This window comes from Oryctolagus cuniculus, chromosome 9 (assembly GCF_051225735.1).
Source record: "Oryctolagus cuniculus isolate XC-2025 breed Fujian yellow rabbit chromosome 9, ASM5122573v1, whole genome shotgun sequence".
NCBI lineage: Eukaryota > Metazoa > Chordata > Mammalia > Lagomorpha > Leporidae > Oryctolagus > Oryctolagus cuniculus.
The window spans coordinates 78,055,361-78,082,704 of NC_142875.1; the positions used below are offsets into that span (position 1 = coordinate 78,055,361).

Genomic DNA, 27,344 nt, shown 5'->3' on the forward strand with positions numbered 1-27,344 from the left:
TGCACATAGACCTGGCCTTTGTTGAGGGCTGCCAGGCAGCACTAGAGGGCCAGGAAGGGTCTCCAAAGATTGGTAGGAGCCTGCAAGCGACATTGCTTGTAAGGGACACATGCCACAGCTTTGTAAGCCCCTGTGCCAGGAAACATGAGCAGTTCTGCGGGACTCTTTGCCCTCCCATCAGATGGGAACAACTCTGCTGTCCCAGCGCACAGGGGCTACCTGTTGTGCAGACCCAGACCGGGAGGCTCAGGGGTTTTGGGGTCTTGAGGATGTGACGGAAAGGGGACCTGATGGGGAGAAGGGCCGTGCCTCTGCTGAAAGTCGCCTTGGTGTGCCTGGTGTCCTTGTAATGGTCAGTACTGCAGCATGCCCAGGGCACTACTACCCACTGGTGGTACATGCAGGCTGCCCTCAAGGGCACTGGCTGGCACTGGGAAAGAGTCACAGCAATCACACTCATGTTTCCTCCTCACCCCAACCCTCTCTCCAGCTCTTGCTTTATCTGCAGCAACTTTGTTCTCACCCTGTACTCTGTCACAGCTCGTGGTCCACCAGCTGAGAAATGATGAAATGATGTGTCTGAGCCTCAGGTATCTCATTCTCTAACAACACTTGGGTAGCAAATCTGTGGGACTTAAGTGGAACAACATGAGTGCACTCTGCAAACTGGGGGGTGAACCAACGGAAAAGGAAGACCTTTCTCTCTGTCTTTCTCTCTCACTGTCCATTCTGCCTGTCAAAAAAATTTATTAATATAACAATAAATTTCATGTTTTGTAAATATTTATTTATAAATCAGAATTATAGACTGAGTTTTTTTTAATTTTTTTTAACTTTTATTTAATGAATATAAATTTCCAAAGTACAGCTTATGGATTACAATGGCTTCCCCCACATAACGTCACTCCCACCCGCAATCCTCCCCTTGCCCACTCCCTCTCCCCTTCCATTCACATCAAGATTCATTTTCGATTCTCTTTATATACAGAAGATCAGTTTAGCATACATTAAGTAAAGATTTCAACAGTTTGCTCCCACACAGAAACATAAAGTGAAAAATACTGTTTGAGTACTAGTTATAGCATTAAATCTCAATGTACAGCACACTAAGGACAGAGATCCTACATGAGGAGTAAGTGCACAGTGACTCCTGTTGTTGACTTAACAAATTGACACTCTTGTTTATGGCATCAGTAATCAACCTAGGCTCTTGTCATGAGCTGCCAAGGCTATGGAAGCCCCCTGAGTTCACTGACTCTGATCATATTTAGACAAGGCCATGGTCAAAGTGGAAGTTCTCTCCTCCCTTCAGAGAAAGGTACCTCCTTCTTTGATGACCCATTCTTTCCACTGGGATCTCACTCGCGGAGATCTTTCATTTAGGTTTTTTTTTTCCCCCAGAGTGTCTTGGCTTTCCATGCCTGAAATACTCTCATGGGCTTTTCAGCCAGATCCGCATGCCTTAAGGGCTGATTCTGAGGCCAGAGTGCTGTTTAGGACATCTGCCATTCTATGGGTCTGCTGTGTATCTCACTTCCCATGTTGGATCATTCTCTCCCTTTTTTATTCTATCAACTAGTATTTGCAGACACTATTCTTGTTTATGTGATCCCTTTGGTTCTTAGTCCTATCATTATGATCAATTGTGAACAGAAATTGATCACTGGGACTAGTGAGATGGCATTGGTACATGCCACCTTGATGGGATTGAATTGGAATCCCCTGGTATGTTTCTTTTTAATTTTTTTGTCATGTATTTCCTATATACTTCCCACCCTACTCTCACACTTACCCATGATTCTACCCTCCCTACTCCTTCTTTATTTTTTATTTTAATTTTTACAATGACATACCTTGAGTTGATTTTTTAAATTTTTTTATTTATTTATTTTTTATTTTTATTTATTTGACAGAGTTATAGACAGCGAGAGAGAGAGAGAGAGAGAGAGAGAGAGAGAGAGAGAAAGGTCTTCCTTTCATTGGTTCACTCCCCAAATGGCTGCCACAGCCGGCACTGTACTGATCTGAAGCCAGGAGCTTCCTCCTGGGCTCCCATGCTGGTGCAGGGGCCCAAGCACTTGGGCCATCATCAGCTGCCCTCCTGGGCCACAGCAGAGAGCTGGACTGGAAGAGGAGCAACCGGGACTAGAACCTGGCACCCATATGAGATGCTGGGACCACAGGCGGAGGATTAACCAAGTGAGCCACGGCGCTGGCCCTTTGAGTTGATTTTATAATCACAAGCTTAACCCCCCACTAAATAAAAAATTCCACAAGTAGTAAGTAGAAAAACTACTGTTCCTCAATAGTATACACAAGGGCTGCAAAAAATAATCAAGTCCCAAGAGCTCAGTTTCACTCATATACATTGCTTTTTTGTGATCTCTGTATATTAGTTACCACGAATCAAGGAAAAGATATATTTGTCTTTTGGGGACTGGCTTATTTCACTAAGCATGATGGTTTCCAGTTGCATTCATTTTGTTGCAAATGATAAAATTTCATTCTTTGTTACAACAGAGTAGTATTCCATAGTGTAAGTATACCACATTTTCTTTATCCAGTCTTCAGTTGATGGACATCTGAGTTGATTCCCTATCTTAGCTTTTGTGAACTGAGCTTCAGTAAACATGGAGCACAAATAACTCTAATATGCTGACTTCATTTCTTTTGGGTAAATTCCCAGGAGTGGGATGACTGGGTCATATGGTAGACCATTTTGAGATTTCTGAAGAATCATCATACCTTCTTCCATAAAGGTTGTTCTAGTCTACATTCCCACCAACAGTGTGTATTATGTTACCTTTTTCCCCACATCCTCACCAGCATTTGTTATTTTTAGATTTTTGGATGCTAGTCATTCTAACTGGGATGAATTGATACCTCATTGCATTTCCCTGATGGCTAGTGATCCTGGGCATTTTTTTAAATATGTCTTTTGGCCATTTGACTTTCATCCTTTGAAAGATACCTGTTCATGTCCTTTGCCCATTTTTTAACTGGACTGTTAATTTTTTCATTAAGTTTTCTGAGCTCTTTATAGTTTCTGGGTATTAATCCTTTATCATTTGCATAGTTGGCAAATAATTTCTCCCATTCTGTTTGCTTTCTTTTCACTTTGCTGAGTGTTTCCTTTGCAGTACAGAGCTTCGTAGCTTGATGTAATCCCATTTCTCTGTTTTTGCTTTTATTGCCTTTGCTTCTGGGTTATTTTTCGAGAAATCTTTGCCTTTGCCAATGTCTTGCAGAGTTTCCCTAATATTTCCCTCTAGTAATTTGATGGTACCAAGTCATAGATTTAGATCCTTGATCCATTTTGAATTGACTTTTGTATAAGGTGTAAGGTAGGGATCTTGTTTCATAATTCTGCATGCATAGATCCAATTTTCCCATCACCATTTGTTGAAAAGACTATCTTTTCTCCAGGGATTGACTTTAGCCCATTTGTCAAAGGTTAGTTGGTTATAGACGTGTGGATTAATTTCTGGGGTTTCTATTATCCTCCATTGGTCTACCTGTCTATTTTTGTGCCAGTACCAGGATGTTGTTGTTGTGTTTTTTGTTGTTGTTGTTGTTGTTGTTGTTGTTTTGACAGGCAGAGTTAGATAGTAAGAGAGAGAGAGAGACAGAGACAGAGAGAAAAGTCTTCCTTTTTGCCATTGGTTCATCCTCCAATGGCCACTGTGCTGATCCGGCAGGAGCCAGGTGCTTCTCCTGGCCTCCCATGGGGTGCAGGGCCCAAGCACTTGGGCCATCCTCCACTGCACTCCCAGGCCACAGCAGAGAGCTGGCCTGGAAGAGGGGCAACTGGGACAGAATCCGGCGCCCCGACCAGGACTAGAACCCGGTGTGCTGGCGCCGCAGGCAGAGGATTAGCCTATTGAGCCGCGGCGCCGGCCACCAGGATGTTTTGATTATAACTGCCCTGTAGTTTGTCTTGAAGTTTGGTACAGTGCTGCTCTCAGCTTTGTTTTTGTTAAGATTGCTTTAGCTATTTAGAGAATTTTGTGTTTCTATATGAATTTTAGCATTGTTTTTTTTTATCTGAGAAGAATATTATTGGTATTTTGATTGGGATCACATTGAATCTGTAAATTGCATTGGGTAGTATGGATATTTTGATGATATTAATTACTTTAATTGCAAGTTTTTAAGTTTTTTCCATACTTGTGTCTTCTATTTTTTTCTTTAATATTTTGTAATTTTCATTGTAGAGATCTTTCACATCCTTTGTTAAATTGTTTTCAGTGCTTTCTTAAGAGGCCAATTTTAGTTTTCTTTTTTAAAATTGCAGTAGAATATACATAAATATTAACATTTTTATGTACATAGTTCTGTGGCACTAAGTACATTCCCAGTATTATACAGCCATCTCTACCTTCCATCTCCAGAATTTTTCATCTCCCCCAGCTGAAATTCTGTGCCCATGAAACTCTAACCCTTTATTCCCCCTTCCTCCAGCACCACCATTCTACTTCTTGTCTCTTTGAATTTCTTTACTAGACACTTCATTTAAGTGACATCATAGGACAGTTGTCCTTTGGAAACTGGCTTATCTCATGTAACAGAATGTCCTCAGGGTTTATCCATGTTGAAACATGTGTCATCATTTCCTTCCTTTCTAAAGCTGAGAAATATTCCATTGTGTGTGTGTGTGTGTGTGTGTTCACAATTTGATTATCAAAGAGGTTCATTTACTTCTACTTTTTGGCCATCGTAAATAATGGACCATTATCTGTTATAGCCAGAATTTGAACACATTCAGTTCCTTGTGGTGCATACCTAGAAGTGGTGGAATTGCTGGGTCATGGTATCTCCTAGTTTAATATTTTGAGGCATCAGCATGATGTGGTCCACAGTGGGTGTACAGTTCTACACTCCCACCAGCATTTCACAAGAGTCCAAGTTGCCCCATTCCTTGCCAATAGTTGTTACTTTCTTGTTGTTTGCTTGCCTGACAGATGGCAACCTGTTTCAATTTTTAAATGAATTTTATTTGCAGAAAATTCTTTTTTTAAAAAAGTTTTATTTAGTTGTTTGAAAGAGTTACACACAGAGAGAAGGAGAGACAGAGAGAAAGAGAGGTCTTCCATCCACTGGTTCATTCCCCAATTGGCTGCAATGGAGGGAGCTGCACCGATCCAAAGCCAGGATCCAAAAGCTTCTTCTGGATCTCCCACTCAGGTGCAGGGGCCCAAGGACTTGGGTCATCTTACACTGCTTTCCCAGGCCATAGCAGAGAGCTGGATTGGAAGTGGAGCAGCCGGGACTGGAACCGGCGCCCATATGGAATGCCAGCACTGCAGGTGGCGGCTGTACCCACTATGCCACAGCACTGGCCCCACAGAAAATTCTTTACGTTTCTTTTGCTTGTTTTCACATTGTCCTTCATTTGGAACTATTGATCAGTTTTCTCTTTGGCTTATGCAATCTTGTTTCAAACCTCTGCGAACTGTCCCTCTGGCTGCATCTCTGTTTAGGATGAGATGTTCAAGACCCTTTGTGTTTTTCACCGTTCTTGATTTTGAAGCTTTGGGTCACCTTATTTTGCATGGCGCTGACCAGCACTTACACAGTTGGGCACTACACAAAAGAAAACAGTTTAAAGAGAAAGAGGGCTGGAGGTGGCCAATGGCCTCCCCAACCTGCTGAGCAAGGAAGGGGTCCTGGAAACAGATCTTTGGTGTGGGAAGTGTGGTTTCCTAACTATTCCTTAGCTATTTTCTAATGAACTTTCCTTCAAAGACATTTTAAGGTTTACTGAACTGAAATTGTCACTCTCTGTGTTTGCCTTGCAACAGGTACACTGAGATCCTCAAAAAAGTAAATATTTTCAAATGTGGAAACATCACTTAGAACCAAGGGACTATAAAACCTGACTAAAAATCAGCATGTGGGTATCAGATGGGATGGGGACCTTGTACACAAGGTCCCAATGCTTGTGCTAACTCAGTTACTTGGAGGCAGAGCTAGGCTCAGTGAAGATGCTCCTGCAAGTTGACTGCATAGGTGGATGCAGATGGTCAACTGTGTGGCTCGTTGGCTGGAACAGAGTGGGAAATTGCTGGCATCTACAGGAAAATTCCTTACAGCCAAAAGATCGCTGCGTGTAAAAAATTGTTAGTAGCATGAAAGGCGCATTCATGGAGTACACGTGTTCCGGAGCCCATTCAGTGGAGGGTGAAAGAACTGCGCCAGTGATCTCAGAATATGATTTTCTAGAATACGGCATAAAGGAACTTGCTCATGTCACAGCAACTTAATGTGTTACCCAAGTCAGAAATTGGTGAACTTTTTCTTCAAGGGGTTGAGTAGAAAGTGTGTGGCTTTGTGAGCCACACAGTCTCTGTTACCACTTCAGTCAGCCCTGCACATCTGAATAATAAATAAATTAATAATTTTAAAGAATCTATCTGTACTGAGCATGTACAACCTTTTTATTGTCTCTATTCCTTAAACAATGCAGTATAACTATTTGCATTGCATTTACATGTTAAGCATTATAGGTAATCTAGGATTGAAAGTATAAGGAGGATGTGCATAGATTATATGCACATTATATGGAAATACTATCCCATTTTATATAAGAGACTTGGATTTTGGTGTCTGAAAGGGGTTGCTGTAACCAGTCCTTGTGGATACTGAGGGATGGCACTGTACTCAATTGTGCCATTAGTCTCAAAAGCTACCATAGGCAATACAGAAACCAATGTGCAGGGCTCTGTTGCAATAAAACTTTATGCGTGGACACTGAAATGTGAATTACCATTTTCACCAGAAGCAATTATTTATTTTTGCTGGGTTTTTTTGTTTTGTTTTTCTTGAACATTTTAAAATCTAAAAACTGTTCTTAGCTCATAGGCTGTACACAAACAGATAGCAGGGCCAGATCTGGCACATGGATCTCAGTCTACAAAACCCTTGGAAATCACAACCTCTGAGAATATTTTTCTTTGATTCTGTATTTTTGCATCTATAGGAAAACATGGATGCCAGCAGAAGAGGTCTGTCCTAGCAAGTCATTTACAGAGATCTGAATTTATAAGATGAAAATAAATATTTCCGGCCACATGCCTTGGTGTAATTGGGTTAGCTGATTTAATGGAATCACAAAGGCAGAGACTTAGGTAACAAAGTGAGCCCGCCAAGTAAGGGAGGAAGATGGAGGTTTTTAAACTTGGGCACTGCCAGTGAATTCTTGAATCATGCATTCATGCAATTTGCATGTTCATTTCCTCTTTCGCACAATGTTTGCTCCTGGAATTCTTAGAGTTTCATTGTTAGTAAAATTGTTCCTTTTTTTCCCCCTCCTTACAACCCTGTATTAAAACCTGGCACTCCACAGCACATTCCTTTTCAATGTCTTTAATTTTGCAGTTTTATACACCCCCTTATCTTCTAAATTTAATTCATTTCCAGAAGTTCTGTAGAGAAAATGAGCCATAATAATTCTTGATTAGCTCCAATTATCTTATATTTTAAATAAAAGAGGATTTTACTTCATTTTAAATTATTTTTAAAACTAAAAAAGAGGATCTTCCCAAAGTTTAACTTTATAATACAGTAGTGATCATTTTACCACTATTTCTTGGTCAAAGAAGTATTTTTCTGTCTACAAAAAAAGTTTTTCTCAGGCTGGTGTTGTGGCATAGTGGGTTAAGCCACCACCTGTGACCCTGGCATCCCATATGGGCATTAGTTCGTGTCCTGCCTGTTCCACTTCAGTCCAGCTCCCTGCTGATGTACCTGGGAAGGCATCAAAGGATGGCCCAAGTGCTTGGGCCCCTTACCCACTTGGGAGAGGAAGCTCCTGGCTCCTGGCTTTGGCATGGCCCAGCCTCTGTGACCATTTGGAGCGTGAACCAGAGGATGGAAGCTCTCTGTCTCTATATATAGCTCTGCCTTTCAAAATAAATAAATCTTACCAAAAAATGTTTTACGAAGTTGTTTTAATACCATAATAATTTGCCTATCTTGAGGTTCGAGAAACACATAGAACATTGAAGTTTTAAGTTCTCACTGACTAGAACACGCCAAAAATTTAGCAATAAAATTTAACTTTGCAGCATAAAATCCGTTTTTGACCAATCTTCATTTCATAAAACATGTCTACATGAGGCTTCCTACTTATCTGCTACTTTGTTCAAACATTCAGTAAGCACATGTAATATAATGTAGAATTAATTATATTTTCATTATTCCCCACTTTACTAATTATAGCAGCTCCTCAACATGATGGTAAAGATTCAACTTCTCTTTAGTGCCTTGTACACAGTAGGCTTACACTAAACATGGTGCCTTCCAGATTGCCCTATGCACATGTTCCTTTGCAAATCATGAAACAAAAGACCTAGAAGGAGCATTGCTCATTTTAGAGAAGACAGAATTGTCACTGAGAAGCATTAGGTCTGCAGTGGGCATGATTTACAGAGTCAGGATTAGAAGACTGTAGTGCTGCTGAGTCACCGAAAGTCCTGTTATCCTTTTGTTCTGGGGATAGTGTCATGACTCCTTGTTTCTAGCTTAGAATTCAAGGAGACATTCCATAAAGGCCTTCATGGATAATATAAATCCAATAACAGTGAACAGAGTAGAAAAGACAAAACAATCCACACAATCTATACAAACAAGTCATACATTCAAGAGCTGGTCATTGTGGCCCACTGATCACTGGCATAAATGTGAAATGAATAAAAATCGTATGTATGCCTTTCTTTCAGGTTCACAGAACATATATATTTATAATGTTTTCATAGATTGTCCTAGGCTTTAGAGTCTTTCTCTGAAACTCTCTAGAATTTAATTAAGGTCAGTGGAAAAATGGAGCCACTAACAGCTGATGCTACTAAAATATCTCCAGGTTTCAGTTAAACTATGACCTAATAGATTTTTAATCTTTCCTTTTATCCTTTTAGTCAAAGTGAATGTGTTTTGTAGGAAATTTTTTCACTGTTTATATTTTTGTGTGCGTGAGAAATACATACCTGTTACTGGTTTGCTAAGACTGCTGTCATTTAAAATTTAAAAAAAAAATTTAAAAACATGGATTGGGTAGCAGACAGTTACTGCTTCACATTCTGGAAGCTAGAAGTCTGAGGGATCAAGGTGTCCACAGGATTGGGTCCCATGAGAGGGAATTTGTTCCAGGCCTCTCCCAGCATCTGGTGTTGACTGGCAGTATTTAGTCCCTTGGCCCAAAGAAGCATCACTCCAATCTGTGCCTTCATTTTCACATAATGTTCTTCCTCTGGGTGTATCTGTATGCAGATTTCCCATTCTTATAAGGCCACCAGTCAGATTAGATTAGGAACTCCCCAACTCCATTTGACCTCCATTATAACTAATCACAATTGCAACAACCTGTTTCACTTAAGATCATTTTCTGAGATACTGGAAATTACTTTTTTTTTTTTTTTTTGACAGGCAGAGTTAGTGAGAGAAAGAGAGAGACAGAGAGAAAGAGAGAAAGGTCTTCCTTTTTCCTTTGGTTCACCCCGCAAATGGCCGCTATGGCCAGTGTGCTACGCTGATCCGAAGCCAGGAGCCAGGTACTTCCTCCTGGTTTCCCATGCGGGTGCAGAGCCCAAGCACTTGGGCCATCCTCCGCTGCACTCCCGGGCCACAGCAGAGATCTGGACTGGAAGAGGAGCAACTGGGGAAGAATCCGGTGCCCCATCCAGGACTAGAACCCGGTATGCCAGCGCCACAGGCGGAGGATTAGCCAAGTGAGCCGTGGCGACGGCCAGAAATTACGTTTTCAACATATGAATTTTGAAGGTCCCAATTCAGGCCATAGCAACACCCTTTGCTGAGATAAGTGCAAACAATAAAATCACTATCTTATCACTATCTTGTTTATGTAAAGACATCTCTTGTGCTCAAAAAATTTTTGTTAACAGTTCATATGTTTGGATATGAGAGCAGAATACTACAAATAGTGCACAAAGATGTTTATAGATTCATTAAGAAATGACATTATGCTGATGATTTTGTTTAAGTGCATTTATAAGCATAGTGATTGTGTGTGGTGATTTTAACCTCATTCTTGTCAGATAACACTAAACATGAGAGTCAGACTTGAGGTCTGTCTACATAACAAACAAGGAAAGTACCTCAATTTTGAGATTTACGTTGGCTGGTTATGCCTTTTTTATGGTTTTAAAGCTTTAAATTGCTGTTCATTGGGGCTGTTCATGCTTCAATCTCATTTCCTTTAACATCAAGGAGGTAATGATTGGCGTGGACAAATGTTTCAGCATGGAGGGACTGTTCAGTCACCTACTTGTCAGGCACTTTCAGGGATGTAAGGAGATAGCTTATATAACTTAGTGGTTGCACTATATTCTGCACATAATATATGGAGGGAAAGGGGATGCTGTTTTCATGTACCTTGTTCAGTGCTGATTGCAGTTCCAGTGCCTTACAGTTGTCTAAAGCCTGACAGCTGTTATATGGAAAATTTTTAGTGTAAAAACAGCACAAGGGAAAGACAAATGGGAATCCGAAGAATTATTTTGCCTTCTCTTCCATGACCACTGATTGTTCTGAAAGTAATCCTGGAAGGTTTTACTTCACCAACATTAACTTATACACTGTGCAAAAAGGTTCACGGAAAAAGAAATTAAAAGATGACTTGCCCTTTCCTGAATACTTGCATTGTGCCTGACACATGCTCATGCATTATCTCTTTAAATTCTTTATACCACCCTGGGGGATAGGCATAAGGTTATCCTCATTCTCTTTATGCAGAAATGGGGGGTTTCCAAATGCTGAGTGAACCAGTCCCCCATGGACGAAACTGAATTTAAAACAAGTTTCTCTGGCTGGAGAGCCTTCACTCAAGCCACTACTGTGTGCTGTTCTGTACTGCAGCATCGTTTAATGTGGACTGCAACATACCAATATGCAAACATCACACACTCATATACACACGCTGAGAGCATCTCCCTGTGCTGAGCGTGTGCTTGCTGAGTTGATGGGCTGGACCACTGGCATCATCCAGAGCCAATCACGACACTGTGCGAGACAACCCTCAGTGATACAGGGCACAAATAAAAATTAACCATTGGAAATTAGCTGCTGGCATGGATGTTCAGGCTAGGGGTTAAGACACCTTATTGCACATCAGAGTACCTTAGTTCAATTTCTGGTTCAGGCTCCTAATTCCAGCTTCCTGCTCATGCAGACTCGGAATCAGCATGGATTTTCCAATAATTGGATTCCTGCTACCCAAGTGGGAGACATGATTGAGTTTCCAGCTGCTGGCTTTGGGGTGGCCCAGTCCTGGCTGTTGTGAGCCTTTCAAAAGTGAACCAGAGGATGAGGAGTGCAATCTCTCTCTTTCTTCCTCTTATAAATGAAATTTAAAAAAAGAAAAGAAAAAGGAATTATTTGTGAATTTTGAATTTTTTTTTCCAGTCTTGATATTTCAGGCTCCAAATCTGTTTCCTCTGTTGGCTGAGTTTTATATACTCTACTTCCTGTCAACTACCGCCAATTTTTCTAGTAGTTTTTAATGAATTTGCTGACTTTTTTACACATTTGGGAAGATGTGGCTAAAACGAAAATTCTTGCACCTGGTTCATTTTCATCTTTAAAGAGAGAAATTACCCTTCTGTGATGAAGCTGATAGCCTCTGAAACTGTGATTGGCCCGTGTACAAGGTGTAGGAGAGGGAAGTGAAATGTCCTTGTCCATCTCTATTGAGCTGGTAATATGTACTGTGAATTTTCCTGCTATTGATTCTCTACACTGTTTCTCTCCCAGGAGGCAGGAAGGGAGAGGCATGATGATCAGAGACAGGAAAGAGAGGAGAGGAGAAGGACACAGAAAAAAAATCTCAGTTGACAAATCAAACTCTGTCTCAAGGTTCCAGCGTAAGCATCTGTGGATGCACCTATGCACAAGTACTCACACATACCTGTGTGATGATCCTTCCAAAAGTTTGTGGGAAAATAAACTAAAAGATAAGTTTATTTTTGGGCACAAAGCTTTTGAAATCCATGCATATGAGGAATCTTCAAAAATTCATGGAAAATGTGTATTATGGAAAAAGAATGCATGGATTTAAATTTTCTTGCACCAAAATAAATTTACCTTTTTTCAAAATTTTTTGTTCAGTTTAAAGGCAGAGAGAGATCTCCCAAATGCCTACAATAGCTGGGGCTAGGCCAGATCAAATCTAGGAGCCCAGAATCAATCTGGATCTCCAACCAGGGACCCAAATACTTGAGACATCACCTGCTGCCTCCCAGAGTGTGCATTAGCAGGAAGCTAGAATTTGGAGTGGAGCCACGACTTTACCAGGCACTCTGATAAAAGTTGCAGGCACCCCAAGCATCTGAACTACTCCACTAAATGCCTACCCTTGAACTTTATTTATTTATAATTAATTATTTGTTTGAAAGGCAGAGTGATAGAAAGGGAGATATGGAGACATGGAGGGAGGGAAGGGGAGAGAGAGAGATTGGTTGATTGATTGATATCTGCTGGTTCACTCTCCAGATGTCTGCAACAGCTGGGACTGGGCCAGGCCAAAACCAGGGAGCAGGAACTGCATCTGGGCTCAAATGGCACTCCCATATGGAATGAAGCCATCCAAGCAGCTTAGCCTGCTGTACCACAATGCCCACCCCCTTCACTTACCTTTTAATTCCATTTTCCCACAAGCTTCTTGAGGTACCCTCGTACATACACATTTATGAGACACTTCATTGGTTTTGTTCACAGGCTCTCATTTTCAGAAGTGATGAGAACGACCTTTGCCAGAAGTCGAGAGTCTGCTGGAAGCAGGGTAGCTTCTGTTGAGACGCTGGGTGCAACTGTGGGATTGGCTTGCATATATTAACCACAACTAGTGGGCACTGTGGGAGGAATTCTCTCCCAGAAACAGGAAACTTCCTGCTCTCTGGGTAACTCCAGGGCATAGGCGTGTTTTATTTGGAGTGCGGGAGTGCACAATGAATTTTTAAATATATATTTTTAAAAAAGGAAAAGAAATAAAGAAAAGAAAGAAGGAAGAAAGGAAAGATGGTAGGAAGGAAGGAACAAACTTACCACCTTTTTAAAAATCAGGATTTTTCAAATAAAAATCTGATTCCACTTTGTCTTAGGAGATTCATTGATCTGGCTTACTTTCCTGTGTGACAAGTGTCAAGCTGCCCCATTTAGATGGGAATGGGGTGTTCCAGTTTAGCACAGTCTCATCAGTTTCCCATTGTCTGCCTGTGTTAATGGCCATTGATTACTCCGTGTGCAGTGTTTTATTGTGCTGGCCCACTTCACTGTTCCTGTTACCTGCCAGGCCTCTGCAGGCATTTGGCACTTGAAGTCATAGTGCTTTACAGCAATAGCCCATGCATTGTAGGAAAATGGCAAACAGTCCCATATTACTTACTTGACTTTATATTTAGATAAAACAAATTAATACACATAGTGTAGGATAACTTCAAAGAAGAAATATTGGCCTAGGTTGTTCGGATCACCCTATAAAGATTGTAATTTTTTTAAAATGCCATTAAGTAAAGATATCACCAAGAATGTATTCATTGTATATCCATATCAGCATTTATTTATGAAAAAAAGTCTTGAAACCAAACCTTAATTTTGGACTGTGATTTTTTTTAAATTTTACTTTCTCTATCTCTCTCTCTACTTTTCATCATCTGTGTGTAGATCTTAATATAATCATGGAAAAGCAGCAGTATTATTCAAACAATTCCAGGAAATGTTTTCATTTCCAATTTTAAAAACTGACTTGCCTTCATGTTTGGAAGAATAAGTCTTTTCCTCCAATAATATTTTCAAATCCATGCTAGTGTCTTATTAGCTGAATTTGAACTTGGGTGGTTAAAAAGCAATTTTATTCTTAAAATAATTTTAGAATGTGATTATCAGTTGCATTTGTACTGAATAGTACTGGGATGATTATTATCAATTAGAAGTAGCTAAGCAGTCAGTGAGCAGAACAGTGGCTAAGGTGCTGTACAGAACACCAGACAAAAAGCTTTGCTCTCAGCTCATTAAAAAATACTCCAAGGTTAAATGAGATTCCCATTGTGGAGGTGATGGTGGTGGCAGTGATACTGATGGTGGAGGTGATGGTGGTGATGGTGATGGTGATGGTGATAGCAATGTAGCAGTGATAGTGGTGGTGATGGTGGTGGTGGTGGTACTGATGGTGATTCATAATGTGATGGTGACGACAATGGTGATGGTAATGGTAGTGGTGGTGATTATGGTAGTATCGATGGTGGCAGTGGCATGGGGTGGATGCTCATGGGGGCTGTGGTGGTGGTGTTGATGATGAGGGTGATGGTAATGGTAACAGTTGGGCTGACAATCATTTTGGAAATGTCAGCTTCATGAGATTGTCATTGTTTGAAAAATGTCTTTTACTTGAGAAGACTAATTCGAATTCTATGAAAAATTCTTTTTAATGTCAAGCTATATATGCAGACAAGTAGATTAGAAATAGAAATATTTAAAGCACCCAACTCCATACTTTAATGTCAAGCAACATTTACAAATATTCCTGGCAGACACGTACTTCATAACTTTGGGAATATTATTTTGTGCCATCTCAAAGTGACAAGCCAGTGTGCAGGGACATACAAGACAAAGAGATCTATCTTTATGTTTTTATCCATCAAATATATGTCAATACTTTGAATTCTGATTTTCTTTTTTTAAAAAAAGATTTATTTATTTATTTATTTGAGAGGCAGAGTTACAGAGAGAGGGAGAGACAGAAAAAGGTCCTCCATCCATTGGTTCAATCGCCAAATGGCCACAATGGCCAGAGTTGGGCAGATCGGAAGCCAGGAGCCAGGAGCTTCTTCCTGGTCTCCCACATGAGTGCAGGGGCCCAAGCACTTGGGCCATCTTCCACTGCTTTCCCAGGCCATATGCAGAGAGCTGGATCAGAAAACAAGCAGCTGGGACACAAACTGGTGCCTTCTGGGATACCAGCACCACAGGCGGAGGCTTAACCTACTATGCCACAGCACCGGCTCTGCATTCTGATTTTCTTGCAAAATATTCCTTTTTAATCTGATTTGAGCAAGGTTTCTTGTGAGGAATCAACATTGCATTCAAAAAGTATCTCTTCGGGACCTGGAACATCAGGAGGGAAACTCATGCACCATGATTCACTGGTGATCATTCTCAGAGGTAACAAAATTAGAAGAGAACAACTGGTTGCTTTAAATACATTTTTAGCTTCTCACCCAGATAAAGTCCTCCGGAGGGGATTGCTGTACACAGATTTTGTGGGTCAGGATTGATTCTCCAGTTTTGAACACTGACCTCTGTAACTCTGTAGGCCGGGACCTATGCCAAGCACCTTAGACCAGCTGAATAGTGACCGCTTGCTTTTGGCTCCAAATGTTGCCCATTAATGGTAATTCCCAGACTTGGGAACATGTAGTAGGAGCATCTCAGAGCACCATGTCTTTGTCCTTCAGTTTGGATTTTACAGTGGTGACCACCCTAGCACAAGAGCATTGAATAAACTTATACAATAATAAACTTTTGAGAATGTTTTTTGAAAGAATTATTTTCTATGTACATTTATACATCATAAATCAGACTAAATCCAGATGAGAATATTTTTGATGGGCTTACACAGTGCCACAAGTTTTTTCTTAATCAAGGAATGTTAAATTTAACAATTCTTACTGTTGAAAATATTTTTAATGATGTATTTTATGTATTTGAAAGAGTTACAGAGAGATGTAGAGACAAAGAGAGGGAGAAATAGAGAGAGAGAGGTCTTACATTTGCTGGTTCACTCTCCAAATGGCCATAACGACAGGAGCTGAGCTGATCTGAAGCCAGGAGCCAGGAGTTTCTTCCAGGTCTCTCACATGGGTACAGGGGCCCAAGGACTTGGGCCATCTTCCACTGCTTTCTGAGGTGTATTAGGAGGGAGCTGGATCAGAAGTGGAGCAGCTGGGACTCGAAACAGTGCCCATATGGGATGCTGGTGCTGCAGGCCAAGGCTTTAACCTGCTGTGTCACAGTGCTGGCCCCTATTGAAAATATGTTAAACAAAGTAATACAGGGCCAGTGTGCCTGGTGCTGCTTGCTTTAGACAGGGCATTTATCATCCAGTTGGCCCTGGTCATCGCTGATGGGATTTTTTTTTTTTTTTTTGTCTACCCTTTCTCACCTATACTCCTTACCTATTCCTGTTGGTCTTGCATTTGTGCCCGAGGTTGTGAATGGCCCATGCCTCTTAGAATTGGTGATGGGATCCTGAAGAGTTCCTAAGAGCTGTTTGAAGATAGTATTACGCTCAACATCCCTCTTTTCAACACCAACATGATAACTGTTAATTGGTTCTCAGTGCCACATTTTTTTCCCTTAATATTTTCCTTTGTCCTCTACTCCAAGACTCTGAATTCTTTGGCTTCTTATTTCTCTTCATAGTTCTGTTTCTTCTTTTTCCAAAATTTTTAAAAACAAGCTCTGGCAAGTTTTATTTTAAAAATTGCATGACTTACTTTTCATCAGTCTGTTCTGGCAAGCTTCTAATAACATCAGAATCATCTGGATCCAGGAGAGAAAGGGTGCATAAGCTGTAGTATTTTCCACACATTGTGCCCAGTTCAGGATTATTGCCACTATAGCAATGGACACCTGTTTTGGTGAACCTGACAGAATACTCTATTTCAGATTTCCTCAAAGCCAGGGTGTTACTGGTGAGGATGGCCAGTTTCACTTTGCCTTGTCTTACCATCTTCAGAGTCTATGTGTAGCTGGCAAGTATCTCCCACTCTGTGTCACAAGCTGGAGTCTAGAGTTGATCGACTCCAATGGCTTTTTCATCCTCTTCGCTGCCACCCTCTTTCTGCCTTAGTTGCAGGATGGCCTCCAACCAAGTACAGTGACAAAGATGGCCGGGGAGCAAGAAAGGAAGGAATTCCTACAATGCTTCTTTTTCCCATTGACAGAGTAAGCAGATTCTGCCTCACTAGCAATCATGCCACAATCTTAGTTACCTGCTTGCATGGATTTTATGGAAGACCCTCTCAACAGCAGCATAGTTTAATGCTTCTTCCAGCCCTGAAAATGAGTTCAGTCAGACAATTTGGAAAAGGCAGCTTTAGCTTCACCAACCATAAGCTTGAACACTTATCCTAAAGGAACAGATAGGGGTTTGCTTCAGAGTTCAGATCAGACACTGTTTGTACCCTCTCCAAAGACACGACTGCGTAGCAGTTTCCATTGTCTTATGCTATAATCCAGTCCCTTCACTGAAAGAGTATCAAGTGGAGAAAGCTGTCCTAACGAAGTGGTAGACAACAGTGAAAGCTGTCTGAACAAGAGAAACCAAACATAGTGATAGGATTGATGTGGCGTTAACTTGGCCAAAGACCAGGATTGGCAACCTTTGAAATAAACTATTCCTTATGCCTCTCTTTCCCAGATGTTCTAAGGGCTTTTAGTATTCTATTCTTAAATAATAGGCTCCAGTCCTCAGAATGACACCTGACACAGAAACCTACCTACTGTACTTCACTAATCCCAGCACTAAGAGTAGCAGCTGCTCACCCCTTGACATTCATTGAGGCAGGCACAGTACTGAGAGCTCTGTATATGTTATTGCATTGAATCCTCGTGCAACCTTCTGTTTTACATGAGGAAACTGAAGCTTGATGATGTTAAATAGCTGCCCAAGGTCACTCCAGGCAGCACAGCCAAGGCGTTTGGTCAGTGTTTGTTACTGCAGGATCACTGTATGCAGTGCTATGATTTGAATGTTTGTGTCCTCCTCCTCCCCGAATTCATGTGTTGAAATCCTAATCCCCAAGGTGATGGTTTTAGGTGGTAGAGCCTTTAAAGGTTATTAGGTCATAGGATCATAGCCTTCATGAATGGGATCAATGGTCTTATGAATGGTCCCATAGAGGTGCCTTGCTCCTTCCACCATGTGAGAAGATGGGTGTCTATAAGAAATTGGATCCTCACCAGGAATCCAAAATTCATTTTGGATTTCTCATCCTCCAGATGTATGAAAAGTAAATTTCTGGGTTTACAAGCCACCTATTCTGTGGCCGTTTATATAGAATCCTGAATGGGCAAAGACACACGTTAAAACCACCGAGACAGGAATGATTGTTAGTATAGGTACTCTCTCACCTACAATAGAGTTATATCAGAACCTGTGCTGTGGCTTAGGAGGTAAAGCTGCCACCTGCAGTTCCGGCATACCATATAGGTGTGGCCTGGGAAGGCAGTGGAGGACAGTCCTTGAGCCCCTGCACCCACATGGGAAGACTCAGAGAAGGCTCCTGGCTCTTAGCTTCAGGTCGGTACAGCTCCGGCCATTGCAGCCAGTTGGGGAGTGAGCCAGCAGATGGAAAACCTCTCTCTCTCTCTCTCTGTAATTCTGGCTTTCAAATAAAAAAATAAATCTTTTTCAAAAATAGGGTTATATCCTACTAAGCCCTTCATAATTGAAAATACCATTAAAATTGAAATACATTTAATACATCTAACATATCAAACATCCTCATTTAGCCTTAACTTAAACATGCTCAGAACATTTACATTAGCCAACAGGTGGGCAAAATCATCTAACACAAAGCCTATTTTATAAAACAATATTGACTATCTAATGTCATTCACTGAATTATGCACTGAAAGTGAATGGTTGCATGTGTTTTCTTTTTTCTATTTCTTTGTTAAAAGTGCATTTGTTTTGTTCATTTGGGAGGCAGAGAGAGAGCACCTATTGCAGCTCCACTCCTCAGATTCCTCCTCAGCCAGGGATGGGCCAGGTCAGAGCTTGGAGCCAGAAACCCAATCCAGACCTTCCGCATGGGTGGTAGGGAAATTTGGAGTGGAGCCAGCACCTAACTCAAGCATTCTTATGTGGTATGTAGGTGTCCCAAGCGGCACGTTAACTACTGTGCCAAAAACCCTTCTCAACTTTTTCTGTTCCTGTTTCTTAAAAAAAAAAAAAAAAAAAAAAAAAAAAAAAAAAAGAACTTGTTTTAGCTGTAACCAGTTTTTTTTTAAGATTTATTTATTTGAAAGGCAAAGTTACAGAGAGGCAGAGAGAAAGAGAGAGAGAGGTCCTCCATCTGCTGATTCACTCCCCAAGTGGCTGCAACAGCCAGAGCTGCACCAGGAGCCAGGAGCTTCTTCCAGGTCTCCCACACAGGGGCAGGGGCCCAAGGACTTGGGCCATTGTCTGCTGCTTTCTCAGACCATAGCAGAGAGCTGGATCGGAAGTGGAGCAGCCGGGACTTGAACCAGCACCCATATGGGAGGCTGACACTGCAGGTGGCAGCTTTACCCATTAGGCCACAATGCTGGCCCTGTTCCTGTTTATTTAAGCATCACCTGGTTGATCCAGTGTTATCACAGAGCTTCTTGTGTTAATATTTGTAAAAAAAGAGTAGTTCAAGGACTTTTATTTTCCTTTCTCTGTTTATTATTATAATTATTATTTAAATAATTTATTTTTATTCCTCTATCTTTCTTAGGCTAACTTACTATTTGTTTAATCAGAATTTTCTAGCTGTGGGTAGGCATTGTAGCACAGTGGGTTAAGTCGTTGCTTGGTATGCCCAATCCTAAATCAGTTCCAATCCCAGCTACTAGGCTTCCTATTTAACTCCCTGCTAATGGATCTTGGAAGCAGTGGATGATGACCAAAATACTGGAGTTTCTGCCACCATGTGGGAGACCCAGATGGAGTTCCAGGCTCCTGGCTTCAGCTTGACCCATCCTAATCTGTTGCAGCCAGCTGGGGAGCGAACCAGGGGATAGAAGATTCATTCTCTCTCTCTCTCTCTCTCTCCCCTTTCTCTTTTTCTATCTGTCTCTCCCACTTTCTATCACTCTGCCTTCGAATAAAAAAATTTAATGAAATTTCTAGCTAGAATACTGTAAAATAAGTGACCATATGAATTTCATTTATCATTGAAGAAATGAAAAGGTGAACATGAAAATGTAAAGGGCTGAAAGAAGATGTATTTTTATGGCAGTACAGAACATATTTCTTGTATTTGGCTATAAAACTAATTGTAGACATGCTTTAAAATGAGAAGCTGATGGAATTTCACACCCAAAGAGTAGAAACGTTAGCAGTGGTTGACTTACAATACCAGGTGGCATGAAAACATTCACTGTAGAGAGAAAAGAAAAGAAGCCAAGTTTGGAATGAAATTGGAAGAGAAACTTTCTCTCCATTCAGTTTTGGCAGGATAAGGGGTGCTGTATATGCCAAATTTTAACTCAGAGCTAATTATAATGGTTGCATTCTGAATTGTTCAGCAAGAGGAAGATTGCTGACAGCTTAGATACATAGATACCTAGGTTTTCTCTTTTACAAAGGTATAAGGACTCATTTTTGGTAGAGAGCATCTCATTAAAATGAAATCAATAGAACCCTTAAGCCTACATCTCTTACAGGTGTAAAGAAATAGAGATTTTACATAAACATTTTCAAAAAAGAAATTAAAAGATATTCTATTAATAGATTTCAATAACTGGATTGAATTTCTGAGATTTTATTTTTATTTGGTTTCTAACTTAAAATATGTTAAATGGATGATGGTAAAATATTTTAGAGTCTCTAACACACCTGATAGATACAAGTGTGGCCAGGGATGCAGAAATTTCCTCTATTTTGCCTGTAGAGGGCGCCCTTGTAAAGAAAATATCCTCAGGCTCAGCTGAGAAACGGGACCAGCTCCCAGAAGTCATCGTCACCATGGAGATCTCGTTCCAGTGAGGGGGAATGGATTCCGTGGTCCTGCTTTGGAAAATGTGTAAATAGCAGATGCTTTTATTGCCTTTGTTTGAATCTCTGCCCTTGCAGAGCAACTCAAGCCGGAAGCTCAGAGGCAAGGAAGCCCATATTTGTAGTTTTCTGCTTTCCCTGTAGGAGGTTCAGTCTCCCGGGGAAGTGTACGTAATGACAAGTTAATGGAAAATATATGAATCCAGATTTCACATCAAGAGAGTTGGAAAAAGGAATGTCTTCCTTGAGCCATAGAAATTACTCAAATTTCCTTCAGATGTTTTTATTGTGCACTATTAATGTGCCATATTTGTGAAAACTATTGATCATAATGGCTTTATCAAATGAAACTCACAATACACACATGTCAGGGTAGATATTTCTGTGTATTTGAATAGACTTGTTTTCCTGAAGCTCGGTGGTTTAGAGCCTGCATTTGAATTCTGACTGACCTGCTTTCAGATTCCTATTAATCCTCTGTTTAATCTGGCTACATTTTTTTATCTGTAAAATGGAGATATTAATACCATCTAGCTATTGTCAAACAGTCTATCTTCTGAGTGGATAAGATTAAGTATAATAATGTACATGAAGGATTAAATACAGTCATGCAGATAGAAATATTCTTGTTAGTATGTTATACCAAAAGAGAATTTTTTTATCTTTTCTTTTTATTGTCATCATATAATTGCTGTGGTAAAAACATATTAGAACCAGTACAGAAACTGCTAAGCAAGAAGAAGTCAGGAACTCATCCAAGTGTGTACATTGGTTAATGTCAAATCCGGGCTCAGACCCAGCTGTCCCATTCCCTCTTAAAGGGCTTTTCCCAACACATTGAGTCATAATAATCACCCCTGTCCTTTTAGATATGTAAGTCTAGCATTGTGCCTATACCATTAGAGGCCAACTCTGATGCAATAAAAGTCAATGTTTTTCTTTGAAGTTAGAGTTTGATACAGTAACCAAAGGGAAGAACAAAAGTAACCAATAGAATATATATTTTTATGTACTTATTTGAGACAAAGAACAGAAGGGACAGGGGTAGGGGAGAGAGAGAGGAATCCCTTTCACTGGTTTACTCCCCAGCTGCTCATAAAATCTGGGGCTGTGTGGGCCAATCCAAAGCCTGGAGCTGGGCACCCAGTCCAGGTCTCCCTCGTGAGTGGCAGGAACCCATTTACTGGAGCCATCACCGCTGCCTCCCAGGTCTGCTTTAGCAGGAAATCAGAGTCGGGACCTAGAGCTGGGCATTGAGCCTAGCTACTCACTCTGATATGAGACATGGGTGTTCCTAACTGGCATCTTAATGACTAGGCCAAAGGCTCTCCCTTACTGGATAGAATATTTAGTGGAATGGACCATAATTGGACTAGCTTCTTATAAACTGCATATAGAATGCATCCAATTTCTTTTCTCCTGTAGGGCATTTCCACAGATGACAAGTTTCTCAGAATACAAATCTCTGGTTACCACAAAACTGAAGTTGATTGTGGATCTCAGGAAGCCCTAAGTGAAGCCAATGGTTTACAGGACTATGGCTGATTCCATGGGGGCTTCCTTGAGAATGATTTTTCAGAGCGTCATCCAGTGCAAATAGAAATCAGAGGCATCGACCATATCTCACCTGTGTGCTACTAACTTCTTCCAGCACTGCACCAGTTTCCTGATGCCAATTGAAAGTATACTTTTCATCAAGATTATGGTGCTATAATCCTTAAATCCAAAGCAAAAGAGGCACCTTTGACTACATTTCACCCAAATCTTCCAAGAAGAGAAGCTTGTTGGTATAGTGCCCAGGAGCTACATACTCTGCTTTTTGAGAAAGAAAACCATGTTTTACTAATTCACAATAAGTATACATTTGACTTATACTTATTTGGAACTAAAAATGCACTTGGACTAACAAAAAGTAGCTAAAATTTATTGAGGATTTATTTTCTTACAATCCACAATCTCAACTCCTTTAATCCTTTAACAGCTGGTATGATAAACTGAAGTGCAAAGAAATTGACACCCTAGTGGCAGAGCTCAGTGAACTCAGGGCCTGGGCTCTGATGACCGTGCGGTGCTCATGGGTAGCAGTGTCAGGACAGGGATCTCCTTAGTGCCAAAGACGGCATCACCAGGAGACATGGCTTCTGCTGTAACTGAATCCCAAATATTTAGAAACAGAACTATTAGGGCTGGCGCTGTGATGCAGAAAGTTAAGCCACTACCTGCAGTGCCAGCATCTCATTTGGGCACTGGTTCAAGTACCAGCTGCTCCACTGTTGGTCCAGCTCCCTGCTAATGTGCCTGGAAAAGCAGCAGAGGATGGCCCAAGTCCTTAGGCCACTGCACCCACGTGGGCGACTGGGAAGAAGCTCCTGGCTCCTGTCTTCAGCCTGGCCCAGCCCAGGCCAGTGCAGCCATTTGGGGAGTGAACTGACAGATAGAAGAGCTCTCTCTGTCTGTCTCTCCTCTCTCTCTGTAACTCTGACTTTCAAATAAATCTATAAATCTTAAAAAAAAAAAAGAAAGAAAGAAACAAAACTATTCCAGAGGGTTTCTGACTTGCCTAAGTTAGAATAGTGGTGGAACAAGGGCTGGAATCCAGATCAGCTGACTCCAGGCATTGACAGAATAACTGGAAGGAAATGCAAGTTACTGTTTTCTGCAGTATCCATTCACAACAGGGCATTAGGAATTCTTCAGATCCTAAACCTGTAGACAAATGTACTGAGGAAATAAGAGGTTAACAGTGAGGGATGTTGTATCCTCAAGGCTTAGCACGGTGACTGGCAAATAACAGGTGATCAATAAACATTGAATGATGATTAGAGATTCAGGGCAGTGGATGGAGACCGTAGAGCCTGAATGTTCAACTGAACCTTGGACAACAGGAGGGATTTGAACAGGCAAAAAGTAGGAAGGTGGGGATGCAAAACAGGAAAGCAGCCTTACAAAAAAGCACAAAGAGAGGGAAGGATGAGCAGTTTTCAGAGAGAAGAATAAGTAAAGCAGATGAATTGGAACATGTTTTAGGTTAGAACATAATCCATCTATCCTTCTTTTCTTCAGTCTACCCAACAAATGCTTATTCCATATCAGACACTGTTTTTCAACTAGAACAACTTGAAGTGTGAAAGATTGGTTGGAGCCAGATTTTAAGGCATCTGAAATGCCTGGCTCAGAAAGATGAATCATTGACTTGATTGTCAGCCATTGGTGGTTTTCTGAGCCAGGCAGAGAAATTCTGAAAGTTTACTAAGAAGAGTAGACTGATGGAGAGAAAGGAGGAGATGTGATAAAGCTCATAAGAGGGAAATGCCAAAAGCATCGGGTGGGTGGATGAGCTCTACACTGACATGATTTGGGAGGTAAAGGGCAGCAGTATAGGCAATGCCTGGATTTGAATCTGTGGCCATAGTGATACACAGAAGAGCCAGCACTGACAAACCACCTCTTCTTGGTGGGATGACTGGAGGATGGTGAAATAGAAAAGCTTAAAATGGTGCTCTTCACAGGTTGAATGTCTCTCTTTACTCACACTTGCTATCTCTGTATCTGCCCTATATCTAATCTTGACAAACACGTCCATCATCTGAGACCTACTAAGAAAGAATTTCTTGGCAGAGAAGTTCAACTGTCATCCCCTTATAAGAAGAAGTATGGTTTTTTTCATCCATATATAGAATTTTTTTAAAGTTTGAGAGATGACAGAATCAGACAGAGAGAAAGGGAACTTCCAATTTGCTGGTTTACTGCTCAAGTGCCCACAGTGACCCTGGGCCAGGCCAGGGCCAAAGCTGGGAGCCAAGAACTCAATCTAGGTCTCCCACATGGATAGCTGGAACCCAATCACTTGAGCCATCACCACTGCCTCCTAGGCTTTGCATCAACAGGAAGCTGGAGTCAGGAGCTAGAGCCTGGCATCTAACCCAGGCTCTCCAGCTTGGGATGCGACCATTTTAACCTGCATCTTAAATACTAAGCCAAATGCTTGCCTCAGGAACTGCTTTTTAGTGTGTGTGTGTGTGAGAGAGAGAGAGAGATACTTTTTTTGCTATATTTTTTTTTAAGGAATACAAATTTTGTAAGTACAGCTTTAGGAATATAGTGATTCTTACCACCTTACCCACACTCCCACCCCTTCTCCTCCTCCCTCTCTCTTTCCCAGTCCCATTCTCCGTTAAGATTCATTTTCAATTAACTTTGTACACAGAACACCAACTTTATACTAAGTAAAGATTTCAACAATTTGCACACACATGCACACACAAAAAAAACTTTGAGAGCTAGTTTTACAGTTAACTCTCATAATACAACTCATTGAGGGCAGAGGTTCTGAATGGGGAGTTAGTGCACAGTGACTCCTGTTATTAATTCAACAATTAACACTCTTATATATGAGTCAGTGACCATCCAAGGTTCTTCACATGAGCTATCTAGGCTATGGAAGCCTTTTGAATCCACAGACTCCATCAGCATTTAGACAAGGCCGTAGTGAAGTGGAAGTTCTCTCCTCTCTTTAGAGAAAAGTACATCCTTCTTTGATGGCCACTTCTTCCTGCTGGGGTCTCACTCACAGAGATCCTTCATGTAGAACATTTTTTGCCACGGTGTCTTGGCTGTCCATAGGAACTTATTTTTTTAAAGCTGGTAACCACACTGAATTATTAGAATATTCAATTTAAAAGAGGTTCATATTGTGTAGATTTATAAAAATTAATTTATTATATAAAACCTAGATTTTACATTTATCTTCTTTTTATAATCCCTGATGTCAGCATACATAGTAATGCCTCAAGGAAAATTCTCAAAGTGTATTTGCCTAGAGAAAAGGATTACAAACCTTCTGCTATTCTTTTTTGTTAGATAGACTACATTATAGCTACCTCTAGACTCATAACAAAGCGTGAAAACATGCATAACTGATTCTCCTAGATCCATCTTTATCATAACCTTGTGTTCAAGCCTCCATTGCTCTCAACCCTTTTACCAAGGCTTCTAACAAGGAACAGTTTTGTATTTGAATTTGGTCAACTGACCTTACCCACCTTTTCCGGTGGGAAGTTGTGAGCAGGAAAGAAGTGAAGTGATGCAGAGCAGAAAGCGCAGAAAACATCAGAGTTTCTGATAGTTCAGCAAATTCTTTGATTTCAATCACTGAAGCTTGAGAGGTAAATGAATACCCGTTGTTCAGCACTGAAATGACTTCCCCCTGTCTTTTTGTGCTGGGTGATGACAGTTACTTTTCCTTAACAATCACTGTGCTCCTTTTATATTCTTGGAATCCTGGTGTTGGAAAGAACATCAGAAGTTCATCATGTTTCATTTCCCACTTGCCAATCGAATGAAGCCTAAACTGTCCAAGATGATTGTTGTCTGTGCTGTTTTTTAACTCTCAGCTTTGGAAAATGGTCATCAGTAGAGTGACGGAAGAAAGTTGGCTGTCTACATGTTGCAGTCTTGATGATAGTTATTTGTCCACTTTGCAGTGACTCGAAACACAGTTACACAGACACATGTGGTCTGGTCAGCAACCTGATGTTTCAGAATGTAAATGGTGAGAATATGCAGGGAGAAAGGACAGCTTCCATTAGAAAACAGTGTTTTTCATCTATCAGCGATTTGTCATCATAATGTTTGGCCCCAGTCATAAAAGTTTGAGTGAGTTAATAAATTACCAAATAAATGTTTCAACAGAAACATGGCTACCCAGCAAGAAAATGGTCACCACGCTTTCCTGTGTGTGTTCCCATAATCCTTTGCACTCAGGGCTGCCAGTAAAGGTCCAAAAGGAGCTCTGGTCTGTATGGTACTGTGTGAGAAACAATTTTTAGAATCAAATAAATTTGGGAAATACTGGATCTTTCTATCTCCTCTTTGGAGTCACAATGTATATTAGTACAACAAGGATTTTGTGGTTTGGAAACAAAACTAACCTGTTTACACTGGATAAACAGCATTTTATTTGCACAGTTCCCTTTTGCACAAAACCTATTAGCCATCCATACTTTAGGAAATTCTGCTCTTTGATGTGAATTGTTCACACTTTTCCTGAGAGAGATCATGTCTTACTCATTTTTGTACATCTGTGCTGTGTGCAAACTGGCCTGTGGTAGGCATTCAGTAAAGATGCATACAAGTACAATGAAAATGGTCCATAGATCACTCCAGTTGAGAAATGGGCAAAGGACTTCGATAGACAGTTCTCAAAAGAAGAAATACAAATGACCAACAAATATATGAAAAAATTCTCAATATTGCTAGCCATCAGGGAAATGGATATCAAAACCACAATGACAATGGCTAAAATCAGAATGTCAGAAAGGCGAAAATCCAAAACACAGAGAGTAACAAATGCTGGGGAAGTTGAAGAGAAAGGGGATCACTTATACACGTTGGTGGGGATGCAAATTAGTGCAGCCACTGTGGAAAACAGTGTGGAGATTTCTTTTAAAAAAACTACAAATAGACCTGCCATATGATCTACAGATCCCACTACTGGGTATATATCAAAAAGACTTGAGCACAGTGTATCAAAGAGATACTGCACCACTATGTTCATAGCAACACTATTCACAATCGCCAAAATTTG

General features: G+C 40.8%; 1 protein-coding gene and 1 pseudogene across 3 annotated transcripts in view; one reads left to right on the top strand and one right to left on the bottom strand.

Moving 5' to 3' along the window:
* Positions 1 to 27,344, top strand: part of DCLK1 (doublecortin like kinase 1) — a 391,925-nt gene that overhangs the window by 175,559 nt on the left and 189,022 nt on the right. The window lies entirely within an intron of this gene.
* LOC108178794 (large ribosomal subunit protein eL30 pseudogene) lies at positions 16,502 to 16,839 on the bottom strand (annotated as a pseudogene).